Below are 12,433 nucleotides of genomic sequence, written 5' to 3' on the forward strand. Positions count from 1 at the left end.
AGGGAAACCTACCAAACCTGTGCATTTCTGAAAACTAGAGACCTAGGGGAATCTAAGAAGGGGTGACTTGCGGGGCTCGGACCAGGTTCTGTTACCCAGAATCCTTTGCAAACCTCAAAATTTGGCTAAAAAAACACATGTTCCTCACATTTCTGTGGCAGAAAGTTCTGGAATAAGAGAGGAGCCACAAATTTCCTTCCACCCAGCGTTCCCCGAAGTCTCCCGATAAAAATGATACCTCACTTGTGTGGGTACGCCTAGCGCCCACGACAGGAAGCACCCCAAAGCGCAACGTGGACACATCCAAATTTTTGGAAGAAAACAGAGGTGTTTTTTGCTAAGTGCCTACCTGTAGATTTTGGCCTCTAGCTCAGCCGGCACCTAGGGAAACCTACCAAACCTGTGCATTTCTGAAAACTAGAGACCTAGGGGAATCCAAGATGGGGTGACTTGCGGGGCTCGGACCAGGTTCTGTTACCCAGAATCCTTTGCAAACCTCAAAATTTGGCTAAAAAAACACATGTTCCTCACATTTCTGTGGCAGAAAGTTCTGGAATCTGAGAGGCGCCACAAATTTCCTTCCACCCAGCGTTCCCCCAAATCTCCTAATAAAAATGATACCTCACTTGTGTGGGTAGGCCTAGCGCCCGCGACAGGAAACGCCCCAAAGCGCAACGTGGACACATCCAAATCTTTGGAAGAAAACAGAGGTGTTTTTTGCTAAGTGTCTACCTGTAGATTTTGGCCTCTAGCTCAGCCGGCACCTAGGGAAACCTACCAAACCTGTGCATTTCTGAAAACTAGAGACCTAGGGGAATCTAAGGAGGGGTGACTTGTGGGGCTCGGACCAGGTTCTGTTACCCAGAATCCTTTGCAAACCTCAAAATTTGGCTAAAAAAACACATGTTCCTCACATTTCTGTGGCAGACAGTTCTGGAATCTGAGAGGAGCCACAAATTTCCTTCCACCCAGCATTCCCCCAAGTCTCCCGATAAAAATGATACCTCACTTGTGTGGGTAGGCCTAGCGCCCGCGACAGAAAATACCCCAAAGCGCAACGTGGACACATCCAAATTTTTGGAAGAAAACAGAGGTGTTTTTTGCGAAGTGCCTACCTGTAGATTTTGGCCTCTAGCTCAGCCGGCACCTAGGGAAACCTACCAAACCTGTGCATTTCTGAAAACTAGAGACCTAGGGGAATCTAAGGAGGGGTGACTTGTGGGGCTCGGACCAGGTTCTGTTACCCAGAATCCTTTGCAAACCTCAAAATTTGGCTAAAAAAACACATGTTCCTCACATTTCTGTGGCAGACAGTTCTGGAATCTGAGAGGAGCCACAAATTTCCTTCCACCCAGCATTCCCCCAAGTCTCCCGATAAAAATTATACCTCACTTGTGTGGGTAGGCCTAGCGCCCGCGACAGCAGACGCCCCAAAGCGCAACGTGGACCCATCCAAATTTTTGGAAGAAAACAGAGGTGTTTTTTGCGAAGTGCCTACCTGTAGATTTTGGCCTCTAGCTCAGCCGGCACCTAGGGAAACCTACCAAACCTGTGCATTTCTGAAAACTAGAGATCTAGGGGAATCTAAGGAGAGGTGACTTGCGGGGCTCGGACCAGGTTCTGTTACCCAGAATCCTTTGCAAACCTCAAAATTTGGCTAAAAAAACACATGTTCCTCACATTTCTGTGGCAGAAAGTTCTGGAATCTGAGAGGAGCCACAAATTTCCTTCCACCCAGCGTTCCCCGAAGTCTCCCGATAAAAATGATACCTCACTTGTGTGGGTACGCCTAGCGCCCGCGACAGGAAGCACCCCAAAGCGCAACGTGGACATATCCAAATTTTTGGAAGAAAACAGAGGTGTTTTTTGCAAAGTGCCAACCTGTAGATTTTGGCCTCTAGCTCAGCCGGCACCTAGGGAAACCTAACAAACCTGTGCATTTCTGAAAACTAGAGACCTAGGGGAATCTAAGGAGGGGTGACTTGTGGGGCTCGGACCAGGTTCTGTTACCCAGAATCCTTTGCAAACCTCAAAATTTGGCTAAAAAAACACATGTTCCTCACATTTCTGTGGCAGACAGTTCTGGAATCTGAGAGGCGCCACAAATTTCCTTCCACCCAGCGTTCCCCCAAGTCTCCTAATAAAAATGATACCTCACTTGTGTGGGTAGGCCTAGCGCCCGCGACAGGAAACGCCCCAAAGCGCAACGTGGACACATCCAAATGTTTGGAAGAAAACAGAGGTGTTTTTTGCTAAGTGCCTACCTGTAGATTTTGGCCTCTAGCTCAGCCGGCACCTAGGGAAACCTACCAAACCTGTGCATTTCTGAAAACTAGAGACCTAGGGGAATCTAAGGAGGGGTGACTTGTGGGGCTCGGACCAGGTTCTGTTACCCAGAATCCTTTGCAAACCTCAAAATTTGGCTAAAAAAACACATGTTCCTCACATTTCTGTGGCAGACAGTTCTGGAATCTGAGAGGAGCCATAAATTTCCTTCCACCCAGCATTCCCCCAAGTCTCCCGATAAAAATGATACCTCACTTGTGTGGGTAGGCCTAGCGCCCGCGACAGAAAACACCCCAAAGCGCAACGTGGACACATCCAAATTTTTGGAAGAAAACAGAGGTGTTTTTCTGCGAAGTGCCTACCTGTAGATTTTGGCCTCTAGCTCAGCTGGCACCTATGGAAACCTACCAAACATGTGCATTTCTGAAAACTAGAGACGTAGGGGAATCCAAGATGGGGTGACTTGAGGGGCTCTGACCAAGTTCTGTTACCCAGAATCCTTTGCAAACCTCAAAATTTGGCTAAAAAAACACATGTTCCTCACATTTCTGTGGCAGAAAGTTCTGGAATCTGAGAGGAGCCACAAATGTCCTTCCACCCAGCGTTCCCCCAAGTGTCCCGATAAAAATGATACCTCACTTGTGTGGGTAGGCCTAGCGCCCGCAACAGGAAATGCCCCAAAGCGCAACGTGGACACATCCAAATTTTTGGAAGAAAACAGAGGTGTTTTTTGCGAAGTGCCTACCTGTAGATTTTGGCCTCGAGCTCAGCCGGCACCTAGGGAAACCTACCAAACCTGTGCATTTCTGAATACTAGAGACCTAGGGGAATCTAAGGAGGGGTGACTTGCGGGGCTCGGACCAGGTTCTGTTACCCAGAATCCTTTGCAAACATCAAAATTTGGCTAAAAAACCACATATTCCTCACATTTCTGTGGCAGAAAGTTCTGGAATCTGAAATGAGACACAAATTTCCTTCCACCCAGTGTTCCCCCAAGTGTCCTGATAAAAATGATACCTCACTTGTGTGGGTAGGCCTAGCGCCCGCGACAGGAGCGCCCCAAAGCGCAACGTGGACACATCCAAATTTTTGGAAGAAAACAGAGGTGTTTTTTGCGAAGTGCCTACCTGTAGATTTTGGCCTCTAGCTCAGCCGGCACCTAGGGAAACCTACCAAACCTGTGCATTTCTGAAAACTAGAGACCTAGGGGAATCTAAGAAGGGGTGACTTGCGGGGCTCGGACCAGGTTCTGTTACCCAGAATCCTTTGCAAACCTCAAAATTTGGCTAAAAAAACACATGTTCCTCACATTTCTGTGGCAGAAAGTTCTGGAATAAGAGAGGAGCCACAAATTTCCTTCCACCCAGCGTTCCCCGAAGTCTCCCGATAAAAATGATACCTCACTTGTGTGGGTACGCCTAGCGCCCACGACAGGAAGCACCCCAAAGCGCAACGTGGACACATCCAAATTTTTGGAAGAAAACAGAGGTGTTTTTTGCTAAGTGCCTACCTGTAGATTTTGGCCTCTAGCTCAGCCGGCACCTAGGGAAACCTACCAAACCTGTGCATTTCTGAAAACTAGAGACCTAGGGGAATCCAAGATGGGGTGACTTGCGGGGCTCGGACCAGGTTCTGTTACCCAGAATCCTTTGCAAACCTCAAAATTTGGCTAAAAAAACACATGTTCCTCACATTTCTGTGGCAGAAAGTTCTGGAATCTGAGAGGCGCCACAAATTTCCTTCCACCCAGCGTTCCCCCAAGTCTCCTAATAAAAATGATACCTCACTTGTGTGGGTAGGCCTAGCGCCCGCGACAGGAAACGCCCCAAAGCGCAACGTGGACACATCCAAATCTTTGGAAGAAAACAGAGGTGTTTTTTGCTAAGTGCCTACCTGTAGATTTTGGCCTCTAGCTCAGCCGGCACCTAGGGAAACCTACCAAACCTGTGCATTTCTGAAAACTAGAGACCTAGGGGAATCTAAGGAGGGGTGACTTGTGGGGCTCGGACCAGGTTCTGTTACCCAGAATCCTTTGCAAACCTCAAAATTTGGCTAAAAAAACACATGTTCCTCACATTTCTGTGGCAGACAGTTCTGGAATCTGAGAGGAGCCACAAATTTCCTTCCACCCAGCATTCCCCCAAGTCTCCAGATAAAAATGATACCTCACTTGTGTGGGTAGGCCTAGCGCCCGCGACAGAAAATACCCCAAAGCGCAACGTGGACACATCCAAATTTTTGGAAGAAAACAGAGGTGTTTTTTGCGAAGTGCCTACCTGTAGATTTTGGCCTCTAGCTCAGCCGGCACCTAGGGAAACCTACCAAACCTGTGCATTTCTGAAAACTAGAGACCTAGGGGAATCTAACGAGGGGTGACTTTCGGGGCTCGGACCAGGTCCTGTTACCCAGAATCCTTTGCAAACCTCAAAATTTGGCTAAAAAAACACAAGTTCCTCACATTTCTGTGGCAGAAAGTTCTGGAATCTGAGATGAGACACAAATTTCCTTCCACCCAGCATTCCCCCAAGTCTCCCGATAAAAATGATACCTCTCTTGTGTGGGTAGGCCTAGCGCCCGCGACAGAAAACACCCCAAAGCGCAACGTGGACACATCCAAATTTTTGGAAGAAAACAGAGGTGTTTTTCTGCGAAGTGCCTACCTGTAGATTTTGGCCTCTAGCTCAGCTGGCACCTATGGAAACCTACCAAACATGTGCATTTCTGAAAACTAGAGACGTAGGGGAATCCAAGATGGGGTGACTTGCGGGGCTCTGACCAGGTTCTGTTACCCAGAATCCTTTGCAAACCTCAAAATTTGGCTAAAAAAACACATGTTCCTCACATTTCTGTGGCAGAAAGTTCTGGAATCTGAGAGGAGCCACAAATTTCCTTCCACCCAGCGTTCCCCCAAGTGTCCCGATAAAAATGATACCTCACTTGTGTGGGTATGCCTAGCGCCCGCAACAGGAAATGCCCCAAAGCGCAACGTGGACACATCCAAATTTTTGGAAGAAAACAGAGGTGTTTTTTGCGAAGTGCCTACCTGTAGATTTTGGCCTCGAGCTCAGCCGGCACCTAGGGAAACCTACCAAACCTGTGCATTTCTGAATACTAGAGACCTAGGGGAATCTAAGGAGGGGTGACTTGCGGGGCTCGGACCAGGTTCTGTTACCCAGAATCCTTTGCAAACATCAAAATTTGGCTAAAAAACCACATATTCCTCACATTTCTGTGGCAGAAAGTTCTGGAATCTGAAATGAGACACAAATTTCCTTCCACCCAGTGTTCCCCCAAGTGTCCTGATAAAAATGATACCTCACTTGTGTGGGTAGGCCTAGCGCCCGCGACAGGAGCGCCCCAAAGCGCAACGTGGACACATCCAAATTTTTGGAAGAAAACAGAGGTGTTTTTTGCGAAGTGCCTACCTGTAGATTTTGGCCTCTAGCTCAGCCGGCACCTAGGGAAACCTACCAAACCTGTGCATTTCTGAAAACTAGAGACCTAGGGGAATCTAAGAAGGGGTGACTTGCGGGGCTCGGACCAGGTTCTGTTACCCAGAATCCTTTGCAAACCTCAAAATTTGGCTAAAAAAACACATGTTCCTCACATTTCTGTGGCAGAAAGTTCTGGAATAAGAGAGGAGCCACAAATTTCCTTCCACCCAGCGTTCCCCGAAGTCTCCCGATAAAAATGATACCTCACTTGTGTGGGTACGCCTAGCGCCCACGACAGGAAGCACCCCAAAGCGCAACGTGGACACATCCAAAATTTTGGAAGAAAACAGAGGTGTTTTTTGCTAAGTGCCTACCTGTAGATTTTGGCCTCTAGCTCAGCCGGCACCTAGGGAAACCTACCAAACCTGTGCATTTCTGAAAACTAGAGACCTAGGGGAATCCAAGATGGGGTGACTTGCGGGGCTCGGACCAGGTTCTGTTACCCAGAATCCTTTGCAAACCTCAAAATTTGGCTAAAAAAACACATGTTCCTCACATTTCTGTGGCAGAAAGTTCTGGAATCTGAGAGGCGCCACAAATTTCCTTCCACCCAGCGTTCCCCCAAGTCTCCTAATAAAAATGATACCTCACTTGTGTGGGTAGGCCTAGCGCCCGCGACAGGAAACGCCCCAAAGCGCAACGTGGACACATCCAAATCTTTGGAAGAAAACAGAGGTGTTTTTTGCTAAGTGCCTACCTGTAGATTTTGGCCTCTAGCTCAGCCGGCACCTAGGGAAACCTACCAAACCTGTGCATTTCTGAAAACTAGAGACCTAGGGGAATCTAAGGAGGGGTGACTTGTGGGGCTCGGACCAGGTTCTGTTACCCAGAATCCTTTGCAAACCTCAAAATTTGGCTAAAAAAACACATGTTCCTCACATTTCTGTGGCAGACAGTTCTGGAATCTGAGAGGAGCCACAAATTTCCTTCCACCCAGCATTCCCCCAAGTCTCCCGATAAAAATGATACCTCACTTGTGTGGGTAGGCCTAGCGCCCGCGACAGAAAATACCCCAAAGCGCAACGTGGACACATCCAAATTTTTGGAAGAAAACAGAGGTGTTTTTTGCGAAGTGCCTACCTGTAGATTTTGGCCTCTAGCTCAGCCGGCACCTAAGGAAACCTACCAAACCTGTGCATTTCTGAAAACTAGAGACCTAGGGGAATCTAAGGAGGGGTGACTTGTGGGGCTCGGACCAGGTTCTGTTACCCAGAATCCTTTGCAAACCTCAAAATTTGGCTAAAAAAACACATGTTCCTCACATTTCTGTGGCAGACAGTTCTGGAATCTGAGAGGAGCCACAAATTTCCTTCCACCCAGCATTCCCCCAAGTCTCCCGATAAAAATGATACCTCACTTGTGTGGGTAGGCCTAGCGCCCGCGACAGCAGACGCCCCAAAGCGCAACGTGGACCCATCCAAATTTTTGGAAGAAAACAGAGGTGTTTTTTGCGAAGTGCCTACCTGTAGATTTTGGCCTCTAGCTCAGCCGGCACCTAGGGAAACCTACCAAACCTGTGCATTTCTGAAAACTAGAGATCTAGGGGAATCTAAGGAGAGGTGACTTGCGGCGCTCGGACCAGGTTCTGTTACCCAGAATCCTTTGCAAACCTCAAAATTTGGCTAAAAAAACACATGTTCCTCACATTTCTGTGGCAAAAAGTTCTGGAATCTGAGAGGAGCCACAAATTTCCTTCCACCCAGCGTTCCCCGAAGTCTCCCGATAAAAATGATACCTCACTTGTGTGGGTACGCCTAGCGCCCGCGACAGGAAACACCCCAAAGCGCAACGTGGACATATCCAAATTTTTGGAAGAAAACAGAGGTGTTTTTTGCGAAGTGCCTACCTGTAGATTTTGGCCTCTAGCTCAGCCGGCACCTAGGGAAACCTAACAAACCTGTGCATTTCTGAAAACTAGAGACCTAGGGGAATCTAAGGAGGGGTGACTTGTGGGGCTCGGACCAGGTTCTGTTACCCAGAATCCTTTGCAAACCTCAAAATTTGGCTAAAAAAACACATGTTCCTCACATTTCTGTTTCAGACAGTTCTGGAATCTGAGAGGCGCCACAAATTTCCTTCCACCCAGCGTTCCCCCAAGTCTCCTAATAAAAATGATACCTCACTTGTGTGGGTAGGCCTAGCGCCCGCGACAGGAAACGCCCCAAAGCGCAACGTGGACACATCCAAATGTTTGGAAGAAAACAGAGGTGTTTTTTGCTAAGTGCCTACCTGTAGATTTTGGCCTCTAGCTCAGCCGGCACCTAGGGAAACCTACCAAACCTGTGCATTTCTGAAAACTAGAGACCTAGGGGAATCTAAGGAGGGGTGACTTGTGGGGCTCGGACCAGGTTCTGTTACCCAGAATCCTTTGCAAACCTCAAAATTTGGCTAAAAAAACACATGTTCCTCACATTTCTGTGGCAGACAGTTCTGGAATCTGAGAGGAGCCATAAATTTCCTTCCACCCAGCATTCCCCCAAGTCTCCCGATAAAAATGATACCTCACTTGTGTGGGTAGGCCTAGCGTCCGCGACAGAAAATACCCCAAAGCGCAACGTGGACACATCCAAATTTTTGGAAGAAAACAGAGGTGTTTTTTGCGAAGTGCCTACCTGTAGATTTTGGCCTCTAGCTCAGCCGGCACCTAGGGAAACCTACCAAACCTGTGCATTTCTGAAAACTAGAGACCTAGGGGAATCTAACGAGGGGTGACTTTCGGGGCTCGGACCAGGTTCTGTTACCCAGAATCCTTTGCAAACCTCAAAATTTGGCTAAAAAAACACATGTTCCTCACATTTCTGTGGCAGAAAGTTCTGGAATCTGAGATGAGACACAAATTTCCTTCCACCCAGCATTCCCCCAAGTCTCCCGATAAAAATGATACCTCACTTGTGTGGGTAGGCCTAGCGCCCGCGACAGAAAACACCCCAAAGCGCAACGTGGACACATCCAAATTTTTGGAAGAAAACAGAGGTGTTTTTCTGCGAAGTGCCTACCTGTAGATTTTGGCCTCTAGCTCAGCTGGCACCTATGGAAACCTACCAAACATGTGCATTTCTGAAAACTAGAGACGTAGGGGAATCCAAGATGGGGTGACTTACGGGGCTCGGACCAGGTTCTGTTACCCAGAATCCTTTGCAAACCTCAAAATTTGGCTAAAAAAACACATGTTCCTCACATTTCTGTGGCAGAAAGTTCTGGAATCTGAGAGGAGCCACAAATGTCCTTCCACCCAGCGTTCCCCCAAGTGTCCCGATAAAAATGATACCTCACTTGTGTGGGTAGGCCTAGCGCCCGCAACAGGAAATGCCCCAAAGCGCAACGTGGACACATCCAAATTTTTGGAAGAAAACAGAGGTGTTTTTTGCGAAGTGCCTACCTGTAGATTTTGGCCTCGAGCTCAGCCGGCACCTAGGGAAACCTACCAAACCTGTGCATTTCTGAATACTAGAGACCTAGGGGAATCTAAGGAGGGGTGACTTGCGGGGCTCGGACCAGGTTCTGTTACCCAGAATCCTTTGCAAACATCAAAATTTGGCTAAAAAACCAGATATTCCTCACATTTCTGTGGCAGAAAGTTCTGGAATCTGAAATGAGACACAAATTTCCTTCCACCCAGTGTTCCCCCAAGTGTCCTGATAAAAATGATACCTCACTTGTGTGGGTAGGCCTAGCGCCCGCGACAGGAGCGCCCCAAAGCGCAACGTGGACACATCCAAATTTTTGGAAGAAAACAGAGGTGTTTTTTGCGAAGTGCCTACCTGTAGATTTTGGCCTCTAGCTCAGCCGGCACCTAGGGAAACCTACCAAACCTGTGCATTTCTGAAAACTAGAGACCTAGGGGAATCTAAGAAGGGGTGACTTGCGGGGCTCGGACCAGGTTCTGTTACCCAGAATCCTTTGCAAACCTCAAAATTTGGCTAAAAAAACACATGTTCCTCACATTTCTGTGGCAGAAAGTTCTGGAATAAGAGAGGAGCCACAAATTTCCTTCCACCCAGCGTTCCCCGAAGTCTCCCGATAAAAATGATACCTCACTTGTGTGGGTACGCCTAGCGCCCACGACAGGAAGCACCCCAAAGCGCAACGTGGACACATCCAAATTTTTGGAAGAAAACAGAGGTGTTTTTTGCTAAGTGCCTACCTGTAGATTTTGGCCTCTAGCTCAGCCGGCATCTAGGGAAACCTACCAAACCTGTGCATTTCTGAAAACTAGAGACCTAGGGGAATCCAAGATGGGGTGACTTGCGGGGCTCGGACCAGGTTCTGTTACCCAGAATCCTTTGCAAACCTCAAAATTTGGCTAAAAAAACACATGTTCCTCACATTTCTGTGGCAGAAAGTTCTGGAATCTGAGAGGCGCCACAAATTTCCTTCCACCCAGCGTTCCCCCAAGTCTCCTAATAAAAATGATACCTCACTTGTGTGGGTAGGCCTAGCGCCCGCGACAGGAAACGCCCCAAAGCGCAACGTGGACACATCCAAATCTTTGGAAGAAAACAGAGGTGTTTTTTGCTAAGTGCCTACCTGTAGATTTTGGCCTCTAGCTCAGCCGGCACCTAGGGAAACCTACCAAACCTGTGCATTTCTGAAAACTAGAGACCTAGGGGAATCTAAGGAGGGGTGACTTGTGGGGCTCGGACCAGGTTCTGTTACCCAGAATCCTTTGCAAACCTCAAAATTTGGCTAAAAAAACACATGTTCCTCACATTTCTGTGGCAGACAGTTCTGGAATCTGAGAGGAGCCACAAATTTCCTTCCACCCAGCATTCCCCCAAGTCTCCCGATAAAAATGATACCTCACTTGTGTGGGTAGGCCTAGCGCCCGCAACAGAAAATACCCCAAAGCGCAACGTGGACACATCCAAATTTTTGGAAGAAAACAGAGGTGTTTTTTGCGAAGTGCCTACCTGTAGATTTTGGCCTCTAGCTCAGCCGGCACCTAGGGAAACCTACCAAACCTGTGCATTTCTGAAAACTAGAGACCTAGGGGAATCCAAGATGGGGTGACTTGCGGGGCTCTGACCAGGTTCTGTTACCCAGAATCCTTTGCAAACCTCAAAATTTGGCTAAAAAAACACATGTTCCTCACATTTCTGTGGCAGAAAGTTCTGGAATCTGAGAGGAGCCACAAATTTCCTTCCACCCAGCGTTCCCCCAAGTGTCCCGATAAAAATGATACCTCACTTGTGTGGGTAGGCCTAGCGCCCGCAACAGGAAATGCCCCAAAGCGCAACGTGGACACATCCACATTTTTGGAAGAAAACAGAGGTGTTTTTTGCGAAGTGCCTACCTGTAGATTTTGGCCTCGAGCTCAGCCGGCACCTAGGGAAACCTACCAAACCTGTGCATTTCTGAATACAAGAGACCTAGGGGAATCTAAGGAGGGGTGACTTGCGGGGCTCGGACCAGGTTCTGTTACCCAGAATCCTTTGCAAACCTCAAAATTTGGCTAAAAAACAACATATTCCTCACATTTCTGTGGCAGAAAGTTCTGGAATCTGAGATGAGACACAAATTTCCTTCCACCCAGTGTTCCCCCAAGTGTCCTGATAAAAATGATACCTCACTTGTGTGGGTAGGCCTAGCGCCCGTGACAGGAGCGCCCCAAAGCGCAACGTGGACACATCCAAATTTTTGGAAGAAAACAGAGGTGTTTTTTGCGAAGTGCCTACCTGTAGATTTTGGCCTCTAGCTCAGCCGGCACCTAGGGAAACCTACCAAACCTGTGCATTTCTGAAAACTAGAGACCTAGGGGAATCTAAGAAGGGGTGACTTGCGGGGCTCGGACCAGGTTCTGTTACCCAGAATCCTTTGCAAACCTCAAAATTTGGCTAAAAAAACACATGTTCCTCACATTTCTGTGGCAGAAAGTTCTGGAATAAGAGAGGAGCCACAAATTTCCTTCCACCCAGCGTTCCCCGAAGTCTCCCGATAAAAATGATACCTCACTTGTGTGGGTACGCCTAGCGCCCACGACAGGAAGCGCCCCAAAGCGCAACGTGGACACATCCAAATTTTTGGAAGAAAACAGAGGTGTTTTTTGCGAAGTGCCTACCTGTAGATTTTGGCCTCTAGCTCAGCCGGCACCTAGGGAAACCTACCAAACCTGTGCATTTCTGAAAACTAGAGACCTAGGGGAATCCAAGATGGGTTGACTTGCGGGGCTCGGACCAGGTTCTGTTACCCAGAATCCTTTGCACACCTCAAAATTTGGCTAAAAAAACACATGTTCCTCACATTTCTGTGGCAGAAAGTTCTGGAATCTGAGAGGAGCCACAAATTTCCTTCCACCCAGCGTTCCCCCAAGTCTCCTAATAAAAATGATACCTCACTTGTGTGGGTAGGCCTAGCGCCCGCGACAGGAAACGCCCCAAAGCGCAACGTGGACACATCCAAATTTTTGGAAGAAAACAGAGGTGTTTTTTACGAAGTGCCTACCTGTAGATTTTGGCCTCTAGCTCAGCCGGCACCTAGGGAAACCTACCAAACCTGTGCATTTCTGAAAACTAGAGACCTAGGGGAATCTAAGAAGGGGTGACTTGCGGGGCTCGGACCAGGTTCTGTTACCCAGAATCCTTTGCACACCTCAAAATTTGGCTAAAAAAACACATGTTCCTCACATTTCTGTGGCAGAAAGTTCTGGAATCTGA

Source organism: Pleurodeles waltl, chromosome 6, assembly GCF_031143425.1.
Source record: "Pleurodeles waltl isolate 20211129_DDA chromosome 6, aPleWal1.hap1.20221129, whole genome shotgun sequence".
Classification (NCBI taxonomy): domain Eukaryota; kingdom Metazoa; phylum Chordata; class Amphibia; order Caudata; family Salamandridae; genus Pleurodeles; species Pleurodeles waltl.